Source organism: Camelus ferus, chromosome 36 (genome assembly GCF_009834535.1).
Source record: "Camelus ferus isolate YT-003-E chromosome 36, BCGSAC_Cfer_1.0, whole genome shotgun sequence".
Taxonomy (NCBI): domain Eukaryota; kingdom Metazoa; phylum Chordata; class Mammalia; order Artiodactyla; family Camelidae; genus Camelus; species Camelus ferus.
Genome location: NC_045731.1, coordinates 15,525,550 through 15,550,260, shown reverse-complemented (window position 1 = coordinate 15,550,260; position 24,711 = coordinate 15,525,550). Strand labels below are relative to the sequence as shown.

Genomic DNA, 24,711 nt, shown 5'->3' with positions numbered 1-24,711 from the left:
ATGATATTTTAATATACAAATAATCTTAGAAAATCTTATCCTCCTCTTGAATTTCAATTTTTAAGTAAATATGTAATTTATTTTGTCTGACTCTTTTTGATTTGCACCTCTCTGCTCATGACCAAGATTGCACGAAGGTGCTTCTGTTTCCTATGCTCTGACAGATTAGGGTTTCTGAACAATACCTTAGTCCAGTAACAGAGATGGACACATCGTCTCTGAAACTAATCTCTGTAAATTAGGGAAAGACAGTTTATTTCCATTCCTCGAAGTTTGTGTAATATACTTCTTAACTGTCTGGCACAGAATATTGTTATCTGTAAAATTTTAAGACTGACTCAACTACTTTAATGATCAAAATTTATCTTACATATTTATAATATTCTAATTAATATTTGTAAAAACTGTCTTTCCAAAGTTTTTCATATACAAGGGACATAATTTTTTTTAAAACGTTTTTCTTGCCAGACACATGGTTTGCATATTTTTATCTTTTCCTTTTAAGTATCTTTAGCTCTTCAGAGTTTTTCACAAAGCAAAACCTACTTTATTTGTAGTAAGTCTACTTTGTCAATTTTTTCTTTTATGGGTTAAATTTTTTGTACCATGACTGAGAAGCCTTCATCTAGCTCCAGGTCCCAATTATTTTCTTTTATGGTTTCTTCTAAAATTTTTATAGTTTTATATTGAAATCCATAATCCATTTGAGTTAATTTTTTAAGGTGTGAAGTGAGGTTTAAGTTGAGAATCTTTTTTTTTTTTTTGCATTTTTTGTTTGTTTGTTTTTGCCTATGAATATCCACTTGTTCCAGAACCACTAGTTGAAAACATCCTTCCTTCATTTAACTGTACAATAATAAGGGGCTTTTCCTATCATATATAAACACAGAAATTTATACTCTGTGTTAGGGGGGTAAGACTGCATAATTTGTGTGTTTTCTATTTTGACTTTCCAAGTTTTATTTACAATTCTGGATTAATGTTTCTAACGGGGGAAAAAGTATGTTAAAAATAAAAAGGTAGTGTTTTGGAGGTGCTCTGGAGACATTATCTGTTAATTAAATTCTAGGTTTTTATCTAGAACTGTTACGATTTTAATTCTGAATGATTTACTGTTCAAGCTGATTTGATCCAAAGATTTTTAGACAGGGCATTTTGTAAAAGATTAATAGTTAAAACGAATCTGATTCTTCTCACATTTTATAAATTTATACTTTTAAAATTAAGGTAGTGAATTGATGTTTTTTCTTTTAAAACTGACTAATAAATACTCTAAACTTTCCCCCAGATGGCTTCATTGGTGAAAAGGAAGCAGCGTTTGAAGTTTTGAAATTAGTGCCGGAAACCGAAACAGAACCCATTACATCAGACAAAAGTCATACAAAGAAAAAGAATTGAGTAACATTAGAATGCTGGTAGCCGTGAGGAACTAAATGAGGTGATGCTACATATTCCGCTATTTTCCTTTCCTTTCAATGAAACATACTGAGGTTGGCCTTACTCTCTTAGATTCCAATTACTGTAACACAAAAGCCTCCCCGTGAATACCCACGTGCATTTATTCTTGCCTGTTTTGTTCACTTCCACAATAACAACCACTAATTATATGCAACTTCAAATGAATAAGGAGAGGCAATTATCATACAAATACTTTTTAAGTAGGCAACTCCTTCTCAGATTAGCTTCAGAATAGGGCCAGCGTTTGTTTCCATTATCCCCGAATGACTCTGCTTACATTAAAACCCTTTATGGAACCAGGTTTTCTGGTTCCATTTGCAAGCTGTGGGGTTCTGAGATCTGGTAATAAGACCATTTGAATGAATAATTGCTTTCTGATGTTTACTACTTTTATATACCACATACTTGGTAATATTTAAGAAAAGTCCATTTAATGTTTGCATGCTCAATTACAAAAGTGCTAACATTTACTCATTTCTGAACTCTAATAAGGTTGAAAGTTGTACATAGGTTTAGTTAACATCCAATTAAGTGTGGGTTAACTACAGTTGTTCAAGAATTGTATAAATTCAAATGATTTGAAAAAGAAACTGAGGCAAAAAAATATATGCAGATTGTCCAATGTTAAAAAACTAGTATTTCATACCAGAACGTGATGCTGAAAAGGAAGACTAACTGGTTTCAGGGTCTGAAAAGGTGGCAGCCCTTCGGTGTGACCGTTTCAGTCTGTTGTTACCATCCTCACTGCTTTAAATTAAGGCCAGCGAGATTGTTTTAATGGATAGCATTCCGACCAACCCACTTCTGACGTTTGAACACAGCCTCACACTCTGAATTCCCTAGAATTGCCTGGTTCCCTCTGCTTCCTCCCACTGCTCCTCTTTTCCAACTGTTACAGAAACATCTTGTCTCCTGACACCTCCGTTTTTCATAACGATTCTCTCTGCTCTGGATTTGTTATTTTCCTGTTCATTTTAAACCCCGTAACTCTCTGTGACCTCAAATCTTTCTCAAGTCCTTAAATCCAGTAAGCTGTTGTCCTCCGTCTTACCTCCTGTGATACCCCACCTTGTACCCATCCCAAACTCTGTAAGATTTGCCTTTGCAGCCAATTTACCCAGTGTAACGACGAGGGAATTCCAGAAACAGAGAACGTGAACCGATAAAGAGAAATAACCAATATTAGCTTGGTCTTCCCATGACCTGAAAACTTTCTGTATGCTGACTCTCATTTTTTAAAACCCTTTTTTCCCGCAAACATTTTCCAACATCTTCAAGCCCCATGCCTGTACTTCACTTGTACCCTCAGCAGAGGACCACACCTTTTCACAGTGAGGGATGGTCCGTAAATGTAAGCGTCTTCACATCTTCCTCCCCATCCCACCTCTCATCACCATCTGCGTGCGTCTTCATCCAGTTACGCCCTTGCCACCAGGAGAGGCTCTGCTGTCGTGCACAAGCTAGTGATGCCACGATCTGCTACTGAGTTACGGTTAACGATGACTCTGTGTCTTGAATATCGCAATTTCTTGCTCATTAATAGCCTTCTCCCCTCAGTTGTTTTCCATTTTAAAAAGAACAAAATTCAACCTGGTATTTTCCATATAACTTCAAGTTCACTCCCTAATTTGCAGCTAAACTTCTTGCAAACTTAGTGGACTGTGATATTTTCCTTGCTTTTCAGTCACTTCACCTGTTTCGGGATGCCCACACATTCATCTAGTATTTTTTTTTTTTTAATGTATGACTTTCTTTCTCTGAGATACAGAATGGTGCTAATAAACATTTCTGTTTTAGAATTATGCCTCTCTTGGTCTCCAAATCACTCCTCTAATAATGGGGTCTATTCTGTCCTTTCTAAGTATCCAGACTCTTCTTTTTCTCCTGTAGCTTCTGCTTCCCTTTAGTCACCGCTTAAACGTCCAGTTCCCCTTAGGTTTGCCCCTCTTGTCACTCCTCAGTCTTAATTTTCAGCTTTTCCGCAGTGTGGTCTCACGCACACACTTGGCTTCACGTGCCCCCGTCCATCCGAAGCATGGCCGAATCAGCACTTCCACCATGAAATACTCTCTTGAGCATTGATATATGTGGCTGGGCACTGGTTACACATTTTGATAAAGATGAGTAACTCCTAAGCCAATCATATTCAGCCTGGATCAAAAGGAAACCGGACTCACCCCCTTCTCACCATCTCTGCCCATCTCAGAAAACAAACCATCAAAAAAACAGCCCCTGCTCCTCCTCTGTTTTTCTACCTTCTGGGAGTGGCATTAACTTTGATCTAGTCAATAATGCAGACATCATGGCTCATACTTGATTTTCCCTTCCTCTTCACTTTCCCACACCCAATCAGCAAATCCAATTTGCTCGATAACTTAAAGAACTTATATTTTTCCCTTACTGTCAGTCTAAATGTCTCAGGTTACTTTTATCATGTTTGTATTTTCAAGACCTGGAGTATTTCCTCACAATCTATTCGTGTTTCCAGTGAAACCATTGTCTGCCATGGCAAGAATATTGCTTTCACGAGAGAGCAAGGATTGTTACATCATCCTCTAGTTCTAAATTTAGAAATGATTCCCCTTTGCCTTAAAGATAAAATGCAAATGTTTTATTGTGACATTAAATGCTTCTTGTGAATTGGTCTTTATCTGCAATTCAGAATAATACCTTAATCTTCGTCATAAGATATTCCACTTTCTTCCCATGCAAAATACCTATCTTTTAAATGTCTTAGACACTATCAAAAATTTCTGTCCTTTGATACATAACATGCTATTTATGGTAGAAATATTATTGCCAATAATTTTTCTCAGTTGCTTCTGATTTTGCCCTCCACCTCCTCAGAGAAGCCTTCCAGGGCCATCTGAAGCAGAATGTTTTCTGTCTCTCTCCATAACCTCTCTTACGGCATTTAATACCCTTTATGTGACACTTTGCTTTTGTGTCCATCATTCCCAGAAGACTGTTAAGTATTTAGAGGGAGGGCCCACGTCCTATTCATCTTTGAATGATTCATGTACAGCACGGGGCTTCAATTACTGTAGAATTCAAGTACTGAATAAATGGATAAATATGCCTTTTGATCTAAAGCAGATTACTCTGTTCTGATGATGAGAATTTTCATGTCTGATAGACAGTGAAGTATGAACACGATCAGTTTCTGATTTTAGGTTCCTCTCTTGAAGATTCCAAACAGTTCATCTTTCTGACACATTAATGCCTCAAATGTATTTGCGATATTGCATGACTTTCTTTTATTTTCATTTTTTACCTTTCTGCAATTTTGCCTTAGATTTATTGAGTTCCAGAAGATCCTGCTCTTCTTCATTCTAAAACTGAGAGCTATTTGTAGACTTTGATTAGCCTGGCTCCCAGCTCAGCAGCGTGCTTTCAAATTTGGGTGGTCTTTATGTGCTAACGACTGTAGCAGATTTAAAAAAAAAAAAAAAAAAAAAGCAGGGTTTTTAATGAGGTTCCTGAATTAAGTCAATTCACCTGCACATTTGCATAACAAATTCACTCAAACTACTCGTGCTATTCAAAATGCAGCATCCTTATGTGCTGTAAGTGGATAATCGCTTCCGCCGCGCTCTCCTCCCTGGGGAGCTGGAGAGGAAACTTGCTAATTAACGAGCGCGCCCTGTCCTCCGTTTTCGCAGTCGCTTAAATCTGCGATGAACTCAGATTCATGGTTCTTTTCTGGAGCCGGTTTAAAGAGTCTGCTTTGGCGGCTCTGATGACTCGGTCATTTCCAGCGAGTGCTCTGCGTCCCTAGACTGCGTGCTCACCCCCGGATGACATTCTGAGGGCGTGGGGTGGGGGAGCAGGCTTCCCAGTCCTGACTGCAGGGTGACTTTCCTCGTGTGGGCTGGCTTGTGCCGATCTGGCCGCTGAATGTATGACCACTCGTTTGCAACCTGATCAAACTGTTCTTTGGGGCGTTGTCACAGGACTCATTGCCATGATCTGCGGGTTTAGAAAGTTGCTCCCCCAAAAAAGATTCCGCGTTCTCCACCAGTTGGTCCCACCCCCGGCTGCTTCCTGTTGTCCCGCCCTCGCTCAGCCCTCCGCTGTCCCCTCATCGCGGTTTGCTGGAGTGTTTGGAACGCCTGAGCGCCTGGATAGAACTCGCTGAGCCAACAATGTTCTGTAAGGTCATCAGTGAGGCCACATTTCACAGCAAATGATGCACTGCATCCCCTAAGCCATCCTTAGAGGCTTTGAATCTCCCAGGCTAGGCTTGTCAACCCCAGCACGCCATGACTCAGCCTTAGTTGCCGAATTTATCAGGATGCTTTTTTCTTTCCCCACATCTTCTCTCTTCTTGGAGCTCCAAGGCCAATGAGACAAATGGAGGAAAAAAGGCACAAAGATGGAGACTTCTGTCCCTTGCCTTTTCTGCAGCCCTCTTTGTTACCTAGTTCAGCCTCATTCTGCTCACCGTACAACAGGCCAGTGCATCTGGAGATGAGGTGTTGGGGCAAGGAATAATGATTTTACATGGAAAGCCCAGCAGGCTGAGAAGTTGGGAGACTAATGTCTTAGAAAGCCATCTTCCCCAAGTAGAACTCGGACTCCTCTTATACTAAAACGGGGAGGGGGTGTAGTTGGTTGTTGAAAACTTATCGATGTCAGAATCCTTTGTTCTTGCAGCTGTCCATGGAGGTCAGGTCCTGGTGTCCCTGCAAACCTCCCACAAGACAAATGTTACTCTCTGTTCTGCAACTTTTTATCTCTGTGTGAATGGGAAAGTGTTATGTCCTTAAAGGGCAGAGCCTTGAGAATGGGCTGCCCGGTATATTTCAGGCTACAGGCAGCATTCTTTCACAAAAGGTGCAGAGCCAGGATGACTAAGGGAGGAGAGCACAGGGTTAGAGCTAAAGGAACCGATCTGAGTCAGACTTGCTGTTCGCTACCACACTCCGACATGGAAACCCTCTGCTTTCTGCGTTTTCTCATCTTCCCTGAGCTGTTTCCTCCAGCTTGAAATATTCAGGCCTTGCTGTTCTGGCTCCTGTTTGGTCAACAGCACACTAAGGAAGTTAGGAAGACCTCAGCTCATAATAAAGAATAACTCAAAGAAATAGCATTGTTATGGTCATACAAAAAGTGTTTGAGACTTATATGCAAATAGTTACATTTTAGGTCTTGGTGCGATAGCTGCTGGGGGAAGGGTATAGCTCAAGGGGCAGAGCGCATACTCAGCACGCAAGAGGTCCCGGGCTCAATCCCCAGTACCTTCTCCAAGCAGAAATCAATGAAGAAACCTAATTACCTCCCCGTGATAAAGCAGACAGTGCAAACAAATAAAACAGTTGCTGATGGAGTCAGTATGTAGTTATAAGGCCAAAATGTGCACAGGATCATCAGATAAACGGGTGATCATGTTAAAAATGTCATCCCATTATGCACATTTATTTGCTTTTATACACTTGTGCTAGACACGAGGTGTCCTGCAAGACAAGGGTACTCATTTCCCCCGAGTGCTGAGAACATCGCCCGTTAACGGTTCAGGGCTGAGTCCTTCTTCACCAGCTAACCTTGGTTGAAGGCACTGTCTTGCCCAACGTTATGACCCCTACTTGAAGGGGACCCAGAAGGATTCTAGAACCACCTTTCAAAGCATGTTTTTTCTTTCCCATACCACCAAGCAACCCTCACACATCAGCTGAATGTCCTACAGTTCAAGTCACGAGTCACCGAGAGACCGAATCAGACCCTCGGTCTCACAAGATGACTCTCACGCACCACCACCCCCTTGAAGGCACAAGTTGCGAGTCCAGGCTGTCACCGGGGCTTCTCTCCGACCTGTAACAGGTTGGAGGTTTCAACGACCCCTATTCTTGGGTTTAATTAACTTGCTGGAGTGGCTCACAGAACTCGGAGAAATGTTTTGTTTCCTAGGTTACTGTTCATCACAGAAGGATGCGACTCAGGAAAGCGCAATGGACGAGGCGCGTAAGGTAAAATGGAGGAAAAGTCTTGAGCTTCCGTGCTCTCTCCAAGCGCGCCGGTCTCTCCAAATTTCCAAGGCTTCACCAATCTGTACATTTTCCAAAACCTGCCCTTTTAGGGTTTGGGGGAGGCTTTATTACAAGGCATCATTGGCCACTTGATCCATTCAAACTGCAGCCTCTGTCCCTACCTCAGAGGTTAAGGGAATGGGACTAAAAGTTCCAACCCTTCAATCATATGGCTGGGTTTCCTAGCAACCAACCCCCATCCTTAAGTGCTTTCCAAAAATCACCTCGTGAACTCACACTTGGCCAAAAAGAGATAAAGGTGGAGAAATAACAGGCAATGAGGAAAAATGAAATAAATGTACGTGAAATAAAATGTGTAAGAAATTAAAACGAATTTACAAAATCCACATAGACAGTACTAAAAAGCTGATAAATAATGCTGCGAGAAACAAACACTGTCACATGGAAAACAAACAGGATATTTTCCTGTATTATTTTCTAAGGCAAAAACCGAGGATAAACAGGTATGAAGGGAAAATTGAAGGATCAAAACAAAGATCATTTTTGATCCTGAGTATCCAGAAAAAAGTGACAAAATATAATGAAGGTTAGAACAAATGATATTTTTACAACAATGGATTTATATTAATACTGAATGGGTTATTCCTAGCAGAATGAAAGCAATTAAAAAACACACCTAGGCTTTTAAAATTGGTGTTTTTTTTTTTTAAGCTGATTTACAATGTTGTGTTAATTCAAGGTAAACAGCCTAGTGATTCAGTTATACATAAAAATATACATATATATTATTTTTCAGACTCTTTTCCATTATAGCTTATTACAAGATATTGAATATAGTTCCCAGTGCTGTACAGTGGGTCCCTGTTGTTTATCTATTTTATGTATAGTACTGTGTTTATGTTTATCCCAACTCCTAATTTATCCCTTCCCCTCACTTTCCCCTGTGGTAATCATAATTTTTTATTTTTTTCCCCTATGTCTATGCACCTATTTTTAAAAATATATTTTTATTGAAGTACAGTCAGTTTACAATGTTGTGTCAATTTCCGGTGTACAGCACAGTGCTTCAGTCACATGGGAACTTACATACATTTGTTCTCATATTCTTCTTCACCATAGGTTACAAGATATTCAGTATAGTTCCCTGTGCTATACAGTATAACCCTGTTTATCTATTAAATTTACATTAGTTAGTATCTTCAAATCTTGACTCCCAATTTATCCCTTCCCTTCCCCTTGCCCCCACTGGTAACCATACATTTGTTATCTATGTTGGTGAGTCTGTTTCTGTTTTGTAAGTAAGTTCATTTGTCTTTTTTTAAGATTCCACATATAGGTGATACCATGTAGTGTTTTTCTTTCTCTTTCTGGCTTACTTCACTTAGAATGATGATCTCTAGTTCCATCCATGTTGCTGCAAATGGCTTTATTTTATTATTTTATAGGGCTGAGTAGTATTCCATGTATAAATGGACTTCTTTATCCGGTCATCTGTCCGTGGACATTTAGGTTGTTTCCATGTCTTGGCTGTTGAAAATATTGCTGCCATGCATATTGAGGTGCATGTATCTTTTTGAATTAGAGTTTTTCTCTGGATATATGCCCAGTAATGAGATTGCCGGATAATTTGCTAACTCAATTTTTAGTTTTTTTAAAGGAACCTCCATACTGTTCCCCATAGTGACTTCACTAATTTTCATTCCCACCAACAGTTCGGGAGGGCTCCCTTTTCTCCACACGCTCTCCAGCATTTATTATTTGTAGACTTTTTTATGATGGCCATTCTGACTGGTGTGAGATGATATCTCATTGTAGTTTTGATTCAAATTTCTCTACTAATTAATGATGTTGAGCATCTTTTCACGTACCTGTTGGCCATGTGAATGTCTTCTTCGGAGAAATGTCTCTTTAGGTCTTCTGCCCAGTTGTTGATCTGGCTGTTTTCTTTCTTTTTATATTAAGCTGTATGAGCTGTTTGTATATTTTGGAAATCAATCCCTTGTCAGTTGCATCGCTTGCAAATATTTTTTTCCCATTCTGAAAATTGTCTTTTAGTTTTGTTTATGGTTTCTTAGTTTTGTTTATGGTTTCTCTGGCTGTGCAAAAGCTTTTAAGTTTAACTGGGTCCCATTGGCTTATTTTTACTTATATTTCCATTACTCTAGAAGGTGTAGATAAAAAATATTGCTGCAATTTACCTCAAAGACTGTTCTCATACCTGGGTTTAATTTTGCAATGTTTAATAATTGTAAGGGTGGGGACAATCAGATTATCTTTGGATATCCTGCTATAGCACTATTGTTTTCTGAGTGACCTTTAATACATTTACCCAAACATATTGTTCTTATTTGCAAAGATATTCCTACATATGTTGGTCTTTGGAAAAATAATAAACTCTTTAAACTTATTCAAAAAGTTTCATTTTAATGTATGATTCTCTTGGCAATTATAGTACTAAACTATTAAAAGGAAAATATAAAAGCTAGTGATGTATATAAACTTAATAAATACTGAAAAGTGATGTGTAAATAATTCCTTTGAATCTGGCTGTAAAAATAAAACCAAATGTTTAAATGTACTTTCAAAGGAGAAGATATATGCTGCGAACATAATAATGCAACAATAATCCACAGTAATTCTTTGTTGAGTGCCTACACTGTGTGGGTATCCAACTTTCACTATATTACCAAACACATATCTATATTTCTGTTTTATAGGTTGGAAAAGGAAACTGACAAATTATTTTCTCCCAATGACCACAAATTAAAGAATAGGAAAACGCTTTAAATTATGGGTTGCCTGACAAAAAATATTCCAAATATTTTATTTTATTCTACTCCTTCATGGAACATAGACTAACGCCCACATTCATAGCCTCTTTAAAAAAAAAAAAGCAATATTTTTCATATATGAAAGATTAAAGATAGCACTCCCCTCCCAAAATTTATTAGATGAATTTTCAAATTAGTTATTATTAATAGCCACACTGTTTCTAATTGTCCTACTAAAGCAGTCTAACATCATTTTAAATTTTTCATCTTTTTTGTATCCTCTGAGCAGATGATGGAATCAAATTTTCCGAGCACAGGATTCACCTATCGCTCTGTCCTGTTTCTACAGTCTCCCCTGCTGGGCCTTCAGAGTCGTGATACAGTATCCGCCCATCCCCGTTTATCAATTGCACTTCTTAGGTGTAAGTGTGAAAGTGATGACACATCGTGGCATGTGTGTGCACACTGAAGGCCGGCAGACCAGAGTCAGAATTCAGTTTCCAGCTGCGTGACACTGACAAAGTCGTTTAAGTGATTTTGCCTTAAGTAATTGCATTTTTAAAATGAACATGGTGCCTGTATAGTAATTTTTGTGTGTGATGACTAAATTGTGGACCTTTCTGAAATGAGTTATCCTGTTGTGAGGATTTGGTAAATACTAATTTCCAACGGGATGTGTCTTTTACTAGTGAAAACTTTGCTATTCAAATATTAGTGTGTTTGAGTGTGTGTGTGTTTATTCCCAACTTGGGAAGAAGGTACCAAAAGTATTTTACAAATAGTAAGCAGTGTGTCAGAAAGATTTATTAAATTACTACTTTCACATTAATAGTTGTGTGTTAATTTTATACCAGTGTAGTTTTAAACTACAATGTGTGATTTTTGGGTTTTTTTTGATGCTGTCATTTTATCTCAGCTACTTAGATGCTGCTAAATAAATAAATAATGAATACTTAAATATTAAAATGGGATATTCTCTCTTCTTTTATTGTTGCTATTGCTTTAGCTTTTAACTTTTGTTGCTATTAGGAAAGAGAAAAAGCATTTATCCTACTCGATGCAACACGTTCATAAGAAGAAACAGTTAAATTTATAATAACGTCTTTGAAATCTGTGGATCCAGCACAGTTTCATTTAAAGTTGTCATTTACGAATACTGAAAAGTGCATAACAAAAGCTGACATTTCATAGCATTATCTATTATTCGAGAAGAATTCTTATTATTATTCACTACTGATACCATGCCGCAAGATAATGAGATTTTAAAATTCTAAACTTTACATGAAAATGGGAACATATCCCGTTGTGCAGGGCACGCTGGGTGGCGGTCTTATTGAAGGGAACAATGAACATTGGAACAAATTTTCCAATAGCCTTCCTCTCTCATTCTGCTTTAAGAAGTGTAGAGACACTGTGATATTTTTATTACACTAATTAATAACACATCCAGGGACACTCAGTAAGTATGCACAAATAAATCTGTATGTGAAAATTCTAATGTGCACACTTACTAGCAGAGGTCTAAGTGATACATAGACAGGTAGGTGACAAGACAGATCGATAGATAGATAGACAGGCAGATATTCCCTGCATCCTCCCCACCTCCAGGTCATTTGTTGCCTCAGCAAAACTTTGCAGCCCAAGAGAAACAACAACCTAGAGTTTTCTCAAATTGTCAAAGGTCCAGAGAAGAGAAGATTGTTCTGAATGTCAATGTATGGATCATGGGTCCACTTGAACTACTTTACAAAACTAAAATCAGTATTTGTTTTCTGGCGCATTTTGGGGGGAGGGGTTGTTCGTTTTTGTTTGTTGATCTTTCTGAGTTAAGGCCGTGTCCCCTAGAATTACAGGGCTGCTCAGCGCATAGGATCTATGTGGAAAGCATAGCAAACACTCATATCCAACACATTATTCAGACATGAAATGCAAAAATTGAATTCAGTCTTGGCAAAAGAAAGAAGATACTGTAAATACTTTGAAATATATAATCAGCAGTTTCTGATGAAAGAACAAATGAAAATGGGTTTAAATCAAATTAGGCTAGATCAAAGAGGCAAACTATCTGGATAACAATATCATTCAATCTAGAATTTCTTTCACTATGTTGTCACACAATGGCTTTTGTAAACTGGTGACAGTAATACAAATATAGTTGAATAGCATTCTTCTCTTTTTTTTTTAAATATAAAGTTAAAACTTCAGGTCACTGCAGAGAAATCACCACATTCCTTTCATAATAGGTCACATAATATATTTTGTAGAAGCTCAGTTTCAGGAAAGAGGTCATCTCTGCAGATACATTTTCTTATTTTCTCCAGTCATAAAAAAATACCCAAAAAGCAAACACAAAACAATGCTTTTTGGAATGGAAAGAGGAGGGCATATATAATATGTGTTATAAAAATACAGTGTATAGATTTCATCTTTCCTGTGATGAGTGCAGCGAAGACGATTCATCAGACTACTTACCAGCTTTTGCAACCCCAGCAATAACACCGCCAGGCATATTTCCACCGACTCAGATGACTTCTTTGTGTTCAATCTTATTGCTTTTTTATTCATTTCAGTGAAGCCAGGAGTGAAGCCACCATAGGCCACAATGACATGTCTCATGGGGAAGGTTGGTGCTATTCAGTAATAAATGCTCACACAGCTTTGTTTTGTGGCGAAAACCCTGGGAGAGTATGGTTTTGGGATACACTTCAACACTTCAAATAAATAACAACTTGAGGCTTTTGCCTAAGAAAAAAGACGCCTCCAGAACAGAGTTGGACGCGTCAGTGTCTTGGCACTTCCCTGTTGCCGTGCATCATGTTTATGAAGACTCAATAAATAGTCATGATAGAAAAAGAGCAGTTAGAATAAAATAAAGTGGCCCATCAAGTGCTCAGCCAGGTTTATTACTGCAGTGGACTTGGGTTATAATTGCCAACAGAGGAGCGAATAACTGTAAGTTATTTTTATGTAAAAAAGGATATTATACTAAGCCAACACAATAACACAGTTTTTATGAACCACAATAATTACACTGAAGAATCATACAAGTACATTTTCCTAAAAGAAGAAGGTAGGTGTTGATAAGCAACTCTAGGATTTTATGATTGCAATGAACAAAAATAATTGTCACGGCCAAACGATAAAAGCACATTAACTTTGGTGGCCATGCTTGAGAGAGATTAAATAATAAAATTTTAAGAAATACTTGTTAAATAATAAAAGGGTTTTACATCATGCTTGATGTCTTTATTTTGAAGTGACTTTTTTCATAGAAATTCTCTGTACATACAAAGTTGTCTCTTGCCCTTCACTAGTGGTAAGTGGAAGGTTGTTTCCACTGCTAAGAAAGCTTCTCGGCAGTGCTTCAGTGAATTAATATAGACCAGATGACTTTTAGGCTTAGGGTAAACTTAAATATCTTCTTTATAAAACTCTAATTAAGGTTTGATCTCAAACCACTATGATTTTATCACTATATTTGATTTTATATTTGGAAGCTTATGGAAAAGTCAAATGCTATCGCCAGTTATTTAACGTCTGGTAACAAAATAAAGCATATTCTATTAATTCACATTTGAAGGCAAATGACAGACTGTTACAAAGAATATATAGGAGCAAACCATATACTTTATGGGAGCAAAGCATAAAGCAGGAGCAATATGGAGAGACAGGACTTTGCGTCCAGTTTATACAAATTTCTGGCCATACGTTGATGGGTCACATTGATCATGAGGACAATCACTGATATAAAGTAGTTGAATATATTGAGTAATAAACAGGGAGTTTTATAAATATAAGTAGGAATACAAAGCTATCAGTAAGTCCTCTTCTCAGGGCAGCATGTGGGAGAAGACCCAGACGAGATCGTTAGATAAAGGTCTGCACTGTTTGGGCATTTTTTAAACCACTGAATGGAGAGCAGTCTTAGGGTTATCATTTGGGGAGATGTACAGGACAGCTAAACTTTCACGGGAAAATCTGAGGGGCGCGCACTGCCCTTGCAAGTTCAAGAGTGCCTGTGCAAGCTGGCCGTCGGGAAACGCAGGGCGGCTCCTCCTGGGGGCTGAGGCTCGAGGCAGAGTGTCCTCCCGCTGACCCTCGGGAGCTGAGGCCCGTCACCGTGGACACGTCTCGGCTACCACCTGTGGCAGCTGCCACGTCCACTGTGCCCTCTGCCCTCGCCTCTGCTGAACAGACCCTATTCCGGGAGGTGAAGGATGACGGTCGCAGCTGAGACGTCCAGTCTAATTAGAGATCAAACGCATGAATTTCCTGCATGCAAAGCTCCTTATATTCCGAACGTGAAGTCACCGGGAGGAAACGGGTCGCGCCAGGCTTTTATTGGCCGCATTATTTCCAGGTCCCCCCTGATTAACAGAAACAGTAACACTGTGGAAAGAGCCAAGTAGTCACATTTCACACTGTCACGGTGTGTTAAGGTATGTATTTACCACCCTCTGCCTGCAAGGCCACTGACGCCTTCCCAGGGTCAAAGGGCAGCCGACAGTTACTGAAACGAAGATGAGGAGGGGGTAGAACGTGTCTGAACTATCTCGGAGCAGAACGCCGGCTGTGCTCGCGAGGGGGCGCCCTCGGGCGAGGCCGCTGCGCGTTGCCCCCCAGGCAGTAGGTGAAAAGTAATAGCCTCACCCCTTCCTGCATTTAAGAAGCAGAAGTCAATCCGCGACGTCTGTATGTAGCCCCGTCCCTGCGTCCCTGTAGCTCCGACTTTCTTTTTGCTTTTCCCTGTTTCATTCGTTTTCCTATTTCGCAGGCTCTGAAAGCTTTGAGCCGCTGAGGACGCTTATTTTCATAGCATTTTCACAGCTGGGAGCGCTTCCGAGGAGCGCAGCGCCGCTCGCTTTGCCTGCGTCCCCGTTAACGCCGCCGCCGCCGCCGCCGCCGCCGCGCGCGTCCTGCCGCGGACGCACCGTCCCCGCGGCCGCGTGGGGCTGGGGCTGGGGCGGGGGCTGGGGCGGGGGGTGGGGGCGGCTCGTCCGTGGACGGGAGACCGAGATGCGATCCCTGGAGCGCAGCCTCCTCCCCGCCCCGCGCTCAGAATTGGCTCGGACCTCACTGGGGACCCGACTCTCCTGACAGACACACCCAGAGCGCTGCATACAACAGCAGGAGACACCTTCTTCTCAAGCACAGACGGATTACACGACAGGTCACAAAAAACGTTTGGCAAATTTAATTGATATCATACCGAGTATCTTTTCCAACCACAGTGGAATGAATTTAGAAGTCAACAACAGAAGGAATGTTAAAAAAAAAAAAAATTCACCAACATGTGGAATGGAAAAGCACAGTCCTGGACAACCAGTGGATCACAATAAAAACCACCGGGGAAATTAAAAACATACCTTGAAACAAGGGAAACTGGAAACACAGCATACCAAAGGGTGTGAAAAAAGATGCTAATTAGTAACATGAAAACACGAAAATATACATCACACCGTAAAGCTAAGTTAAAAGTCAAGTTCAGCGACATGCTAGTGGCAAGGTTAAAGGACAAGACCTGTGGATGCTACAAAGGCCGTTCTAAGAGGCATATTTACAGTAATGAGGCCACTTCTGCATGTTTCACTATTTGTCACAGCAGCACTCCATCTCCAGAGATTAAAGTCTGTATTAGTCTCCTGTTGACACTATAACAAAAACTCACAACCGAATTGATTTAAAATTATTACCTTGCATTTCCAGGACTCACAAGTTTAAATTATGGTTTTTTGCAAGCTCCCATTCCTCTTAGATGCTTCAAGAGGAATCTGATTTCTTGCCTTTTTCAGCTTCAGGAGGCCTCCTGCATTTCTTGGCTCATGAACTCTTCCTCTGTCTTCAAAGCACATCATTCCACCTTGGGTTCCATCATTACATCTTAGTTTTTGGTAGTGGAAGCTTCCTCTGATTCTCCCTTAACATGGGCACTTGTGATTACACTGAGCCTACGGAATTCCCTGGAGGACCTCCCCATTTCAAGATCCTTAACGTAATCATATCTGTAAAGTGCATGTTTTTCCATGTAAGACATATTCACGGCTTCTAGGGATAAGGACACGGGCGTTTGGGGAGGGTGAGGGGGGGCCGTTATGTAACCTACCATAAGCAGGTATGATTAGATTCAATGTTGAGAACAAAAACTGATTGCAAAGTAAATTGTAGACTAGCATTTAAAGGAAGTGGTGCGTTTCCATGTTAGGTGTATATTACTGTTGAAAACATGAAGATCACAAAACTTGTTAGGAGCCCTAATTTCCCTCCAGTTTGGAGAAAGTTCTGTCACAGTATTGTTAAATCTTAACCCATGAAGGGGCGGTTTGTTTATACAAGTGTTGCAATAAAAGAAAGTAGGCAACGCTGACTGGTCCCCTTTCGTTTCTCTGTTCCACATTAATTGTGGAGTGGAGCAAATACAATGTGAGCTAGTCAAAGACTCGTTTCCATTGGACCTAACGTCCATTAGACCCCTATTATTCTTGCTGCAACCTGAAAGGTCTGACCAGGTGCCTCAGAATGACCAGAACCCTCTGTGGCCAGCAGCTAGCGTGGCATGCTGGAGGGGTTCTTGTAGTGCTTCTTGTTGTTGGAGATAAAATGAGTGTTTACAACCTTTTAATTCCTTGTATAGACTGACTGAATAGGGTCACATTCAGCTGTCCTTCATCTCTTCGACTACATCTGTCTAGATTCCCTCTCGCTTTTACCTTGGAAAATATTTGTATCTTGAGATACTCCACCGAAGCCCGTAGGTTTGCCAAACCTGAGACCTCGGCTGTGCCTTCGTCCTCATGTCACCACGCTAAGCTTACAGGGGGTCCTTTAACCTCTATTTTGTCCTTTTCAACACAGGATCTTTGAAGCACCTCGTACATCTTTAACCACCTTTATATGACATGAATATCCATTATGCAATAGCATTTAAAAATAAAAAATGTATATATTATAATTCCAAGGAGTGGCACATTCAACTATAGGACGTATATTAAGCAGCTAAGGCTTATATGAAAAGCAACTGCTGTGGTTAGACAGAGTTATTTGAGAGCTACACCAACATCAATGCCAGTGATGTTTTGTGGTTCAGTTGTTCGTGTGTTTAGGCACAAAACAGCCATCAGATCCTTACAATGAAAGAGGAGCTTTTTCTCCTTAGGTTGTAGATGTGTTTCTACATCCATGTTATTTTTTTAAGAAGCACTGTAACTCTTGGAAAACTGGTGTTTTAATGAATGATGTGAATCCAGCTTCCAAACATGCAAGCGAAAGGCAGACTAAAGCCAAGAGCTATAATTAACTGCATGCTTATTTGCTAAAATAAATGTTCAGTTCTCACTTCTGTGCCCGAATGGGGTCCCTGGGACTACTATCATTAGACTGCCATTGCAGTCCTGTCATTACGGAAATAATAAGAAGCAGGCTGTGGAAGCTGCTTTTCTCTTCAATTTAGGGGCAATTTGGTGGTAGAAACAGAAGCACACTTTCTTTTTAGATGTGCTCTATAATTCTTACATGGTGATACCTACATACCTTTGTAAACAAACTGGCCATTTCAAATAGTGGCTTAAGGGAGCAATGATCATTTGTATGTGGCTAATATACTTAATCAGAGCCTATCACCTAATTTTGGTTGCAAATTCAATTATCATGGAGTAGAAATGGGTCAACTAATTCCAGTTTTATAATTTACTAATTTTCTGTAACTGTGAGCATTGAATATTTTGAGCACTTCTTACAGCCTAATGTTGATTTTTCTACAATGTACCCTTTTTGCATCTTGCAGGTTCTCAGGACTCTCTTCTGTCTCTCCCTTCTGATTCTATAGATTTTATCTTCCATCCTATGGAACTATCACCTAAGTGTTGTACAGTGCTAAAATCACATTATCAGCCCATGCTTTTCTGCTGTATGACTGCCCTTGGGTGATCCAGAGACACAGTAAACGTGCAAGCCTTTATCATGTACTACCCATTTAGTCGAGGTCTCCAGTGGGCCAGGGGCACACCTTCAGAAACACGCGGAGTAAGTTCTAGAAAAAAGTCAATCATACAGAGATAAATATTTACACACACATTTTTTTCAAACTAAATTCGAAATATCCTAAAATAAATTTACCATTACTCTGGCTCATTGGCTTTTTCTTTATCTCTAATTGTTTCATATTTCAAATAAAGAGGATGTCCATCTTTTTCAAATGCTGCTCAGAAGCAACTAAGATGAGAATTGAAGATTAGATTTAGCAGCTGCGAAGTTTACTGGTGATCTTGAAAACAGGATCCTAAACACATGCCGGGGACAAAGTTAGACTGATCTGACTGACGTGACTTTAAAGTCAAGAGGTAGATAAGGAAGTGGAGATAGCAAAAATGTTTAACAATCTGAATAATTTTTCTACTATGAAAGAGGACATAATAAGAAGCCAAATGATGAAGAATCTAGGTTCAAGAGTTTTTTTTAAAATTAGAAATGTACAGTCATTATTATATTGATTGAAATGAGAAAATAGCAAGAAAAAATAAATCATAGGTAGAAAGCTGTGTTGATTACATAGGAAATGCAATTTAATGAGTATATAGACGGATTAGCCTTAGAACTCACAAGACGCCATTGTAAGGAGGAGGAGAGCTGTGGATATGAGTTTAGAAAAAATAATTTTCTACTCTACGTGTGAATTAAATCATAGAGTGTTTGCCTTTTGATCATGAATTACAAATTGGAATATGTGCGGGATCATAAATGTTTAGAGATTGAGTCAGATGATCAACTGTAAAGAACCAGAGGTGAAAAGAATCTGGGTTTTTAAGGTAGAAGCCAGGAGGACTGTTCTTGGGAGCTTGAGACGATCAGAAATGTACTTTGTGAGGCGTTAGTCGTTGCAGAGAGTTGCTGAGAGCCATGGGTAATTAACGGTCAACGTAGCCTGCTCGTCGCTGCCACTTCATAGTGATGTTGGCAGTTTGAAGGTAGCAGTGCCATTCTTTTCTTCTGTTTTTTTGGCTCACCTCCTTCCCAAATGGCAAGACATCCCCTGATGCCTTCTCAAGCTCAACTGAGGAAAGGGGAGAATTAGCAAGCAGTACAGTTATTTCATTGGTGGCCTTGCAACCTGGCTTCCTCAAATCCCCTGAGTTAAGACGCATTCTTGGATTCTTTGGAGACATTGCAGCCCTCCTGCTCACCCTTCCACAGTTCCCTTGGCCTGAGTTAACGTACTTCATTGTATTGGTGGCTCCCTCTCTACTCTGCCTATCAGTGTGCCCCAAGATTCTCCTCTAATTCATTCAAGTTTTAATTTGTAAACCTGAACACTTATTTTTAGTTTTCTAGACATAATAGCTATTAATTTTTAAATTTCCATCTCTTGGATCTAGAACACTGTATCTTACATATATGGATTGCACATTTTTATTAGTTTTCCTTCTAGATATATGTCATTTATTTTAAATTGCATCCATTGTCATGGTCAAGGAAGGGCAAGAGAGGGAGCTTGAGGCAGCGACCAGCCTTTGCACACTGGTGCACCTCTTTGCATGATCAGAGTGCTCAAATCCTGTTTGGAGATGTTGAGCCATTAGGAAATTATAAAGTGCAAAAAATTTATAGGACAGAGATGCACATTTCTACACAAATTCACAAGCATGACGAATTGGTTCAGTTTCAAATTCATGGTCAAAATTCCTAAACCTGGTGATCCAGTGGGTCCTCCGGTCAACTTACTGTTACTCCGCACAATGGCCATTTTTTTCTTTTGAATCTATATTAACATTCTACTTTTTAATCTTCATCACCTTTTACAATTAAAGAACCATCCTCTTTCTATCTAAGAATAATCATTTCCCTATTATTTAAGGCATGAATTATATAATCTGTTGCTCAATTTTTCTCTACTTTTCAACATGGCCAGTCATACTAGTTTTAAAACATGTTCTTATTTAAACAAAACAACTTTATTCCAGTAATGATCTCCATCCACACTACATAAAAAGACCCTATCAATATTACAACTTCATTTTCTTATTTTACTCACTTTTGACCCATTATGATCCCTGGCCCACCAATTTTTTTGAATAAGATTTTTTTTTTCTGAAGTCAACAGTCACCAGGACTCCTGTTTAGGAATAAAGGACAACTATGTCCATAGCTGTTGTTAAAATAGCAAAGTACTTCGGCTCTGAGACACGTCTGCTTCTCCTCTTGCCCATCAGCATCAGCTTCTCATGTACCCTGTCACCAGACTCTCCAATAACCTGCAACTAAAAGATTCCCCGTCAGAACAGGGGTCCCCAGGGCCTGGCTTTGGCTTTGCAACAAAGTTTCTGATCAGTCATCACGGATGTTACACACCTGTTAATTATTTGCAGTATCTTTTCTGCCAATGAACTTCATTTCATAAATACAAGAGATATTTTTCAATCCATAAAGTTTTTGATCTACAGAAACATAGTTCTCATGGTTCCTTTCTTGTAAATACCTTTTTCTCTGAGTACATGACACAGTGTGTTCCTGTTATCTGCTTTACATCCTTGGTTCTTCTCAGTTTATTTTGAAAGTTCAACTCTTTTTTTTAAAGCCTTACAAGCCACATTAAGCCCTGTGCTCTTTTAACTTTCTGGCTTCCAGGGAAATTCTATGTATACATCCTTGTCTAGTGATCATGTGTAAATGATGCTTCAAACACAAGCATCATCAATCCAGCGATCCATTTAAGCTTCAAACACGTATATTCAATCATTTTATCAAAATTTCCCCTTGATTGTCTCAACTTGTCCAAAACAGAACTCACGATTTCTTCTTCTCACTCAAATCTGCTCCAATTTTCCGTTAGTGGATTATCCGCCAACTCATTCAAGAAATGAACATCGATTTCTTTCTAGATATCTCTTCTGCTCACGTCATAAAACTCTCCTGAATCTCTTTCACCATTTCCAATATCTGTAATTTCTGTCCTAATCTGAGAAGCCTGTATCTTGTTCCTAGACTGTTTGTATAGGATTCTAACTGGTTTACCTGCTCTCCCATTGCTTGCCACACAACATCAAACTCCAAAATCAAAATCTTACCATGTTAACATCCCAAAGGTCTCCTGTTGCTCTTAGGATAAGGACAATAGTATAATATGTTAACTGTTATATATTTGGCCTTACCCTTGTTAGTTGCCTCAAATCACTCCTTGTTCACCTTCATGATCATTACCATAGATATACTTCTTACAATCCTCGTACTTACTATGTTCCCTCATGCTACAGGGCCATACACATGCTATTCTCACTCTTAGAAATAATCTTTTACACATCAATCCCCTACTCCCCTCAAGAGATTTGCCTATCTAATTCCAATCACTCTCAGTGCTCAGCTAATTTGTGAATTCATAAAGCCCATTACATTAACATAATTTCTTAACACCATGTAATTCTCCTTTATCACATTATTAAAGTATACTTTATAATAACATAAAAACTCTTCCATGCATGAAGGTAGATATTAAACAATTAAGTTCACAGTATAAAGTTGTAAGTACATATACTGTATATTATGAAAAATGTTAAGGAATAACATACTATAGTTAAATTCATTCATAATTTTTCATAGAAATATGGAAATATTTATTCCAAGTTGGATCATCACTATATGTGTATATATATCTTTCATCCTTCATTCACATTATAAGTTCTGATAAAATATTGCCAACAATTAACTTTTATACCCCAAATTACCAATAAAGAAATAGGAAAGAAGGGAGAAAAGAAGAAAGGAAAGAAGGAAAGAGGAAGGAAGGAAAGAAGGAAATTGAGGGGTTTTAGAACTCTTGAGATTGAGACATATTAGATAAAGACTCAGATCTGTACATTTATGTATGATAATTATTTTCCTGAAATGATATAAAAACACATAAAGAAAACTGAAAGCTAAATATAAAATTATTTACAACCCAAATTTGAGGTTAATTTATATCTTCAATTGATTTGCATTTTTTTAAATTTAATATTACACTGTTCCATTGCTATAATATAATCAAATTCATAAACAGAAAACTATATATGATATATACATCCTCTCACCATTTATAACATCTCTGAAAGTATTTTTGAAGTAGAATATTTTATATTTAAAGTTTTTATCATTAGAAAGGCTTAGAATATTTTAACACTATTAGATTTAATTTACTTCATCCCATTCTTTTTTCCAATACATGAGAAATAATATCTTATATGGTTTTGATTCATTCTTTAAGCAGTTTGTTAATATTGTGTAATAAGTGAATTCATGGAACATGGTTAAAGGGTTAAATGTTTCTTACTTGAAGATGTCATCTTTTGTAGTATAATAATAAGGCCATTATTGTAGGAATGTGAAGGAGTCAGACATTGCTTTTAGTAAAAACATCACTCTAAAGGGCATATTGGCAATAGCAGCATGTGGTTAAGATCATGTCAATTTTTTGTAAATCTTTAACAAATTCTGAAATCACTCTGGTTGCTTACAAATTTATAAAACACAATTACTTACAGGAAGAACAAGGCTATAGTCACTGCATGACAAAGGAATGCTGCTTAATAAATAAGTGAGGAGAAGAATTAAGTTTAATTCAAGGAAAGCAGCATTCTTAAAATATTTTGAATTGATTCGAGAAACAGGGATTTTATGATTATTTATTTAGCAGAGTTTATATAGACATTTATGTGTGTGTGTGTATCCTTCATCTCTGTATCAATTCAAATAAGATTTTGCCAAAAAAATAAATTTTAGAGCCAAAAATACCAATCAAAAAGAAAGAAAAGAAGAGGGAAGGAAAGCAGGAAGGCAACTTAGCATCAAAAAATTTCATCATTATTTAGAGTAAAGATCTATATCAACTAAACATGTGTATTGTGACCTCCACATTCCACTAAAACTTATGCCATTTACCTATAAATATAAGCTTTTATTTGCTTCTACAATAAATAATACATAAATTTAATGAAACTGCAGCTCAAAAGAAGGAAATAGCATTAGAAATTTAAAGTCATCAATAGCTACAATCAGGAAAAGAGAAAAAACATAATTTGGAATATTTAATTCAAGTAAATCCTTGATAGGACATAAATATTGTGAACAACAATCAATTCAATAGTTTGGGGTAGGGAAAAAATTTGTGATCACAAAGTTTTCTTGGATTAAAAAAAATGACTGCTAAGCTCTTTAGTACAATAAGTAGCTTATTAAGAACAGTTGTTACTGCAGAAAAAATTGACTTAAAGATAGAAAATTCTTCCAGAAATAAAAGACAAAAGATTAATTAATGGGTATTATGAGAAAATTCAAGATAACCAATACACTTAAGAATTCCAGATGAAGTGAACAGAGCCAATGAAGGGAAAGTAATTGAAAAAGATCAAAGCAGGCACTTTTCATCTAAGTGAAAAAATAGAGACTCATTATTTATCAGGAAAAATTGATGGAATGAGAACAAGGAAAAGTGTCACTCTAAAGATATATAATTGTCCCTAAAAAAAATTTTTAGCATGAAATCTACCTTGATTCCCTCCCTGTGTGACAAATAAGGAGTTTAAGAAACATATTTAAGGTCGTTCAGCAGTCTTCAGAAAGTACAAGGGAAAAAGTAAGATCTCACGATTAGACTGCCTTACACACCAGAAAATTATACAATAATGGTAATAAATCTCTCTTTTATAGAATATTTCTTCACTAAGTGCAGACTGTCATTACAAAAATTATTTGTTCTCTTTTGATCACTATCGTAGAAGAAAAGCCATTACTTCCACCACTCTTACTGACTGAAAAGAAAGGTCAAATGAATTGTTGAAAGATTGGCAGTGGCACTGAACATAAAGGGAGGTTTTTTAAAACTGAATTTCAGTAGCTCTATTTTAAATGTAAAACTCTGAAATTAAAAAAAAAAAACACCTGGATTTTTGTTCTGACATGCTTCACCAAGGACATGGGAAATGGTCTTAGTTAATAATTGAAGTATAATCAGGAGGCTTTTTTTTTTTTTAAACAAAGGACAATAAAATAATTTTTTAAGTTTGAGTTTTGTAAAAGAAAATAAGTATTCTATAGTCATAGTGGTACAATCTCTAAAATTTCCAGTTGAGATACTTATTTTCCCATCCTGTGTGCAAATAAAATAGCTAGCAAGTCTAGAATGGACTCCGCCTCTTCTTTATTACTGTTAGCTCTTTGTGGCAGTTAAGAATCCCTCAGAGACTTAGTTCATTTGCTCATCAAGTACCATAAATCTAATAAAAGTAACAATCTCTATTTTACATGTTAAAAGTTGCCTCATTTCTAACAATTATGCCATAACTATTCCATTTAATTGCTTGTAAAAATGAAAACCTACAAAACTTTAATTAAAAATGCAAGTAAGGAGTCAGGCTTCTTAATATGCTCAGATAAAAGTACAAATACAAAATATTAGAATTTCTTAAGGATTATCCTTCATGAGCATCACATGCGGCAGTTGTGTGAAAGGCTGCCACACCTGTAAGCAGGTG

At 38.1% G+C, this 24,711-nt stretch overlaps 1 long non-coding RNA gene across 1 annotated transcript; it reads right to left on the bottom strand.

Moving 5' to 3' along the window:
* Window positions 1-4,186: 4,186 nt before the first annotated feature.
* On the bottom strand, window positions 4,187-22,627 carry LOC116661706. The gene is made up of 3 exons (XR_004317612.1): window positions 22,512-22,627; window positions 19,985-19,992; window positions 4,187-4,198 (listed from the first exon to the last, which is right to left on the bottom strand). It is a non-coding gene; the product is annotated as an uncharacterized LOC116661706 (long non-coding RNA).
* Window positions 22,628-24,711: the final 2,084 nt, after the last annotated feature.